Here is an 8,497-nt window from a genome sequence, read left to right as displayed (position 1 = left end):
GAAGAGAGCAGGCATCTAACAAAGGGAAATGAAGAACTTTAATTAGCTACTGTTTCCATGCTTCGACGATCTTTTTTATTTAAAGCTGTGCAACATGGAACAAAAAGCCCTGAATTCAACTGATTTCAAAGAGAGGCAGAACTTGCTGTGACAAACACATTGGCAGGTCCAGCTGGCAGGCAGTGCACTCTATGGAGGAGGCATTCGGAGAGAAAACGCCAAGGAGCCGCTAGGGGGCCCGCAGCTCCAGGGAGCAGAGGAAGTCTCTCTGACATACTCGGGGAAGCCACAGGGATGCTTCCTGTCGCATTAATTTTGTCCTTTAAAACTTAACCGTGAAATTCTGCCTCTTCTCACGAACATCCACCGACAGGAAAGTACCTAGTTTTCCAACTACACATTAAGAACGATCATTAAAAACAAAAGGATATTAAATGAAACGAGCTGACTGAGGTCTCCCTGAAGGAACAGAAAGTGTAGGGACTCATCTCAATCTGCCCTTTTAACTTGGTCATACATTTTATGAAGAATGCGAAAGAAGGGATTCAATAGGGCATACAACATTCTGTATGCCTTTATGGGGTGAAGAGTGTCCAGGCCGGCAATGTGATTATGAGTGGGAGGCAGATTCAGAGCCCAGCTCTGCCTCATCCTGATCTAAAGGCTGAAAAGCAGCCCAGCTGTTCTATTTGCTATGGACTAGGGGAGGGAAGGTGGCAGAGGTGAGAAAGGTGGAGACTAGTGACAAGCCTATCAGTCCAAGAGGAAGACCTGCCCCTCCCTTGCAGAATAAGTGGTGTGCAAGGACAGCCAACACACCATGGAAAACTCCAAACATCAGATGGGGACCTATAAAATGACAAAACACAGCTCTTTCACATCGCAAAATCCCTAACCACGCTATCACTTTTTTAAAGGATGCACTCGTTACAGGATTTCATTTGAAAGAAATCCTGTTAGTGTATAGAAGATAAATTACCAAAATTTTTGAAACAACTTGTCAGCAATATGTTCATGACCTACAGAACGATACTACTAATAATGGGGGGAAAACATAATCTTCCTAAGAAATTAATACCATTTCCATTCATTTGTATTCTAACATTAGTTTCCTGTGCTGTGTGGTTATTTTGTAAGGGTGATGTTAAAATACTGGGTGTAAGACAACATTTCAATTTAAGTTTGGAGGTTTGGGGGCAAAATGTCAATTGATTGTAAATAAATATGATGAACACATCGAGGTCAAGCCTAAAAGCAATGGGAGAAAAAACACTAAAATTGTTTTCTCGTTTGTTTCTAAATTCAAAGTTTTCAACTATATTGCTGAACTATAAATTGCTGAGCACTTTAAAATTATTATTATTATTGTTGTTATGTTTTTGTCATAGGGAGTGTGCACTGGCTGGAGGGTGGAGAGAGACAAAGACAGAGAGGGAAGTAAGAAATCACCCACGGGGGAGGAGTCGAGGATGGGGGAATAGTGCAATTCCTTCTATTCCATCCTTCTCTTGGGATTTTGGGCATGCACACACATGCATCTGTCATGATTTTCAAGTTGCCAGATCGAGGACTCAAACCATGGCCGGCCATGTGGGAGTCCATTGTCTTAACCACTGTACAACTTGCTGCCCCCTCAAAAATATTACTTATTAAGAAAAAAATTATGGGTCAACCTATAGTAGCTGGATCCCACATGGCTGACCAAGTGATTTGTGTTCCAGAGCTAACAGCAGAAATACACTGGGTACATGTGCTTGTGTATGCCCAAAGTCTCAAAATGAGGGAGAAACGGAGAAGGGACTGTAGCATGACCTTGCCCAATGGGAGGTGCTTTTTTGCTTTCTTTCTCTCTGTGTGTGTGTGTATATATACACACACACACACACACACTTTTATATATATATATATAGTGTGTGTGTGTGTGTGTGTATATATATATATATATATATATATAAATCTTTGTTTCTCTCTGGCTAGCTCATGTGGTCTCTGGCAAAGAAAAGAAGAAAACTAATGCACATGAACCCTACATTAATTAAAGCTGTATGTATGTTCCTGGAAGTATTTGAACCTCAGGTTAATCATCCCTGCTTTAGACTGGGGCAACTGGGCTCTAATAAAAGGTGGAATATATGGAAGATGAAAGGGCCATCAATCCTAAAATAGTATGTGCTCCAATCCTCAGGCAACAAGAGCACCAAGCCTAGAAAACCTTTGGCTGTTTATCCATTCATAGTATTTAAGTCTTGCACCAAAATTACCTAGAACAGCAGCCTTCACACCGGCCTGTGCAAGGCTGAGACCTACCAGAGGGTTCCAATGTTCTTTTGCAGACAGTGAAGGTCTCAGCTGAGCAGCAAGACTCTGAGTCTCCCAAATTTAATCTACCCCACAGCTTCATCTGTTTCCACATCGGGCTTCTGAGTATGATGATTTTACTTGATGTAAATTTTCTAGTGCTAATAAATATAAATTAGAGGATTTAAAAGTGCTGAAGGGGCCAGAAGGTGATGTAGTGGTTACTGCACTGGACACCCACATGGCTAACTGCTGTTCAAGTCCCAGACCCGGCAGCTTAAAACTTATGCTGGGCACATGTGCATGTGTGCCCAAAATCCCAGGAGGTGAATGGAGGAGAAGAGATTGCAGCATGGCCATACCCCAGGGAGTGATTTCTCATTTTTTTTCTTTCACTGTCTCTGTCTCTTGCCTTTCTGGGGAGTGTATATGCCCTATGACAAAAACCTTTAATTAATTAATTAGTTAATTAAAGTGCTGAAAAGGTTTTGTATAGTTTTACTTTTTTGTTTCATCTGTGATAATTCTTCTATTATATTTTGCATTCTGTATCTTCCAAATTTTCAACAATGATAAAGTATTACTTGTGTAATTAAAACACACACTAAGTTAACATTAAAATAAAAGAATAAACTTTGCCTACTTCTCAAAAAAAAAATGCTGAAAATGGGCTTTCTGCCGGGATTCTAGCATTTTGAATGTGAGTTGCAGTTTTCAAACATAAAGCACAGCTGTTTTGTCTCTTACCCTGAAGCTGTGAAAAAGGGGAAAGATTTTGAAAGCTGGAACAGGAAAAGACTATTGAGAAAAGTGGCTGCTATTTCCAGGCTAAAGTCTCCCTGGCAACACTGTTCTCAGACGCTGTGACTTCTTACATGGACTTAGCAGATTGATGAGCGATGCATCCAGATCTGGAGACCCAGAGTCAGCAGAGGCAAAGCAGAGTCAGAGCAGGCCGGAGAGATGGAACAGTCGGCTGCAGCTGGTGCTGTCCAATAGCCAGCACAGCCAAGCTTCTCACAGAGATCTGCAAGATGGGACCAGAGAGATTGCTGGGCCTGCAGCCTCCTTGTAGGACAGGATAAGGTTTCCAGTGTATGAGACTGCTCAATACCTCAGGGACTATGGCTGAAGAAAAAGAATGCAGCTTCAAGAGCATTTACAGGGACCAGCAGATGGCATAATGGTTACATCGCTGGACTCTCATGTAGACCAGGGTTTGAGTCCCAGACCCGGTGGCTTAAAACTCACGCTGGGTGCATGTTCGTGTACTCCCCAATCTCAAGAGTAGAATGGAAAAGAAGGCATTGTAGCATGGTCATTTCTCCTCCCTGGGGTGGGAGATTATTTCTTGCTGTCTCTCTCTGTCTTTTCCGTGAGCGTGAAAAGAACAGTTACAAAGAGCAGAAGGCAAGCAAGCCTTGTGAGCAACTGGCTGGCACCAAAAAACTGCAGAATTATAAAAAATGGATACTAGAAATTAGAAGTTAGAAATGATGTAGAAGTTAGATACTCCAAAGCCATTATTATCGAAACAAAAAACTAAGCTGAAAGGTACAGTGGTACACAGCGGTGATCCCAGCTATTCTGGAAACTGAGGTGGAAGAAACATGAGTTCAAGGCCAGCATGGGCAACACAGTGAGACCCTGTTTCTGGGAAAACACACAAAAAAGCCAAGTATAATTTAAGAACAAAGTACAGCAGATAAAAATCAACTGTTGGGACCAGCAGTTGGTGTAATGGCCATGTTGCTGGACTCCCATGTAGTTGACCGCAGTTTGAGTCCCAGACCCAGTGGCTTAAACTCATGCTGGACACGTGTGCGTGCGTGCCCAAGATCCCAAGTGGAGAATGGAGGAGAAGGGATTGTGGCGTGGCCATCCCTCCTGGGGGTGTGTGTGTGTGTGATTTCTCACTTTCTGTCTCTCGGTCTCTCTCTTTCTTTCTGGTGAGCACACTCGCCCTATAGCAAAAACCACTCTAAAAAAAAAATTTGGGAGCAGGATATAAATGTTACCAGGGCACTGACTCTCTCTCTACACACACAAGCATATACATACATACATGTATACAATTATGTTAAACTTCTCACTCACCTTTTCCCTCGGTGTGCAGCATTGCTCATTCTCACTAGAAAAGCCTCATTTTACACCACTGCCAATGTTCTCAAACCATCCGAAAGAGAAACAGAATCACACGTTCTTCATTCCCAAGTTCAAAATTTCCCAAAGAAAGGCTCTATCTACTTGGCTCAGCTTGGGTCAAATGTCCTCCCAGGTTGAGCAGTTTAATAATTGTGTAGAAACTGCATGGTTAGACTTGCAAGAGGGTTGAAGCCCAGAAAAAGAGAACTGTTCTTCTCAGAACTAGAGCAGAGGGAGGCTGAGCAAAAATTATAGACCTCTACTGCAGTTGAAGGTATCTATAATGAGGGAGAATAGGGGAGAGATTGTTTAAAACTCACATACTACGTTTGTTTCTCCCGTGAGGGAGAGAGACAGAGAAAGTATCCCCAATACAGTCTCTGCCAGCTATGGATCCTGGGCACCCACCTGCCCAGTGCACTTAGGGAGGTCTCTGGACATGAACCCAGAACTTCCCCTGTGGGTCAGCCCCACAGAGCATTGTGCTACTGCTGCCCCAGCCCAGTCTCAAATGTATATGTTTAAACAATTTAAAGACATAAGAGAAAATGGATTTGAGAGCCTCTAATTTCCATCTCTTAAAAGTCTTTCATTTTTATGTATTTCTTTGAAATATTTTTTCACATGCAAAGTTTTAACTGTATAGTTTTATTTAGTTACATATACGTTAAACATAAAATCATATGCTAAGGATTTTGCCACTTACCATTTTATCCAACATTTGTTCATGCTTCTGCATTGTCTTCCCTGGGTTTTCTTTTTTTTTTTTTCTTTTTTATCTCATTATAAAATTAGGCTTTTCTCACTGTGCTACCACTAATAAGAATGGCTAATGCTTCTGTGAGGCTTCCTGTGTGCTGGGCACTGTCGTATGCACATTATGTATTTTAATATTTTGAATATTTAATTTTGAGGCCAGCCAATGGCAGGGTGATTAAGACAGCTGAATCATACATGGTCAACTACATGGCTCGAGTTTCTGACCCAGCAACTTGAGAAACATACTACGTGTGTGTGTGTGCCCCAAATCCGAGAGAGCGAGAGATGGAGGCGAAGGTTTGTGGCATGACCATCTGCCATGTATACGCTTTTTCACTTTCTCTCTCTTTGGTGAACACACACACACACACATTTTTTTTTTTTTTGGAGAGGTTTTTGCTATAGGGCGTATGCACTCACCAGAAAGATAGAGAGAGAGACAGAAAGCGAGAAATCACCCCCCAGGGGGGGATGGCCACACTGCAATCCCTTTTCCTCCATTCTCCTCCATTCTCCTCTCGAGATCTTGGGCACGCACGCACATGCACTTGGTGTAAGTTTAGGCCACCAGATCTGAGACTCGAACCACGGTCAACTACATGGGAGTTCAGTGACATAGCCGTTATGCTAACTGCTGGTCCCGACACACAAAAAATTTAATGCTGTCCCATTTGCCTGAGTCCTGACCTTCTGACCTATGTGCAGTTATCACCATTCCTTTGCAAAAATAAAGCTGAGGCACGAAGAGGTTAAGTAACATGAGCTAGTAAGTGGCAGTGCTGGGGTTCAATCCCAGGGAGCCCCATGCGCAGTGCAACACTTAGAGGAAGCAGGGAAGAGTTGCACGTGCTCTGGACTCCTGCAACCATGTCTGTTCACATTTCCGTATATATTCCTCCCATCTTTTTCTCATTTGCATTTTTCTCCTTACGCAGTTGAAATCATACCATAAGGAGAAAACAAATATTTGGCAGTATCACACCATTCCTGACTGGATCACTGAGAAGTGTCCCCCACTTGGTTGGTTAAGGCAGTTCCTGAATGCAAGAACGACCATAGTGCCACAGATAAACTGGAGATGTAAAGAACACAAACTTGCCCCCTCCTGCACCCCTAACACTGCAGCCCATCACAATTTTTGTTTACACCATTCATTCTTGTTTCTTTCTTCGAGACCCAGCTGTGGCCTCAAAATCCATCTGGGGAACATAAAAGCACTCACGCTCATTTCTAGTTGGCATGTGAGAGAAAAACCTATTATTTCTCTGCTGTATATCATCAGGCCTTCTGCATTTTCCCATATTGTTAAAAAAAATAACTTTAAAAAACATCACTTTTAAGGCAGAATGATTGTTCCATTTCTCAAAGATGTCATTTGCAATATTTTGCAATTATAAGTAGTACAAAAAGTGGTTTTTAAATAGTACATACTGCTGCAATGAATAACATAAGTTTTGTCTCTAAGATATTTTCCCTTAGAATAGGTTCCAACAGGGAGCATACATGTTGGACTTTTTAAGTCATAATGTCCCCAGTCTGTGGGTTTTCATTTTCATTTATATCTCAGGCAGCAGCTTTACTAGGGGAGTGGGGAGCTGGGAAGTGGGGGCCGGGGAGCATCAAGGAGGAAAGACGTGGCTGAATTGAATGGGGAGAAGAGAGATGCTTCTTCCCTACTCCTGGAAGCACTAGGGGAACACTACCAGCCCCCTTTTCCTCTCCTCTCACTCCCTTTTCTCAGAAGGAATGGGAGTAGGGCAGTCACTTTTCTGACTGGCAAGTTTGGGCTAAAAAAATCAGACATGTTTGGAATCGCACTGTCCTGGACCAAGCCTGCCTTCAAGAGGCATCTGTTCTACCTGATCCCTCCATGCCAGATGTTTATCAGGACAGACACTCACTCACATGGGGAAGATTTGTGGGTACAGCTGTCTGTTCCTAGGACTCGATAGGAGATCTAGCAGGGTGGAGCTACAAGGGTACTTCAAAAGGTTCATGGAAGATGGAATTAACATATTTTATTTTGGTGCAAACAATTTTTGAAATCTATGCATTGTTTTCATAATATGCATTTGCCATGAGTTTTTTCAGGACCCCTTTACATAAGACATATCCTTCGATAAGAGCTTTATCAGCAACATGGAGGAGGAATTTGGCCCATCTAACCAATTTCTGGCTGTTTCTTGGTTGATTCTAAATTTTTTGTTTTTTGAATTGGTTTTCGCTATAGGGCGCGTGCGCCCTCCAGAAAGACAGAGAGAGACAGAGAGACAGAAAGCGAGAAATCACCCTCCAGGGGGGATGACCACGCCGCAATCCTTTCTCCTCCATTCTCCTCTTGGGATCTTGGGCACGCACGCACATGCGCCCGGCGTGAGTTTAAGCCACCAGGTCCGGGACTTGAACCGTGGTCAACTATATGGGAGTCCAGCGATACAGCCATTGTGCTAATTGCTGGTCCCGGTTGACTCTAAATTTGGGCAGTGAAGATGGATGCTATTTACTATATCCCAAGCTCTCAATAATTTGAATATTTACTATAGTATTTCGTAATATTTTCCAAACTCTTACATATTTAAAACAATCTTTGAATTTTTTTACACAGTTATGCCATGAATAAACTTATTTACAGCTATTTACTCTCAAAACTTTGGCAGTCATGCCTCATTTTTATGTGGCATTTTGTTTTATAAGTGCATAGTCTAGAGCCAGCCTGGTGCTATTTGATTGTAGCTAATGCTTTCCCCTAAATGAATGTTCTTAGCTTCATTTTTAAGTCATCTTTTTTTTTTTTTTTCAAATTTCAGGTTATGTCTTCAAGCGGTTCTCTTTTCACTGAATTTGCCTAGAATGTGGCAAACTAGGTTTTTTTTTTTTTTTTAGGTTGACTTTTTTTTTTTTTTTTTTTTATTTTATTATCATCATAATCTTCTTTCTATTACACTAGATTACATATAACTTTACATTGACTTCCATTGCTTTTTCAAAATGGGATGCCATGCATGTCAGTCAATACAGAGATATCAATCTCCCCGCTTTATCATTCAATATCTTTTCCATGCTTTTCCCAATAATTGTTATTATTATTTTTTTTAAACAATCAATCACTATTTCTCATTTTTGCTTATTAAAAAGACTTCACCCATCATGAAATACTTCCCATACCGGTTCAGTTGAGAATACTATACATGTCATCATCAACAGGTAATAAACCATATCTATTTCTCATTAACATCCTGCCTCTCTATTGATTCACTGCTGTCTTTATCCTCTTCTCTCTCCTTTTTTTTTTTTT

This window comes from Tupaia chinensis, unplaced genomic scaffold (genome assembly GCF_000334495.1).
Source record: "Tupaia chinensis unplaced genomic scaffold, TupChi_1.0 Scaffold000062_1, whole genome shotgun sequence".
Lineage (NCBI taxonomy): Eukaryota > Metazoa > Chordata > Mammalia > Scandentia > Tupaiidae > Tupaia > Tupaia belangeri.
This window is presented reverse-complemented; position numbering follows the sequence as displayed.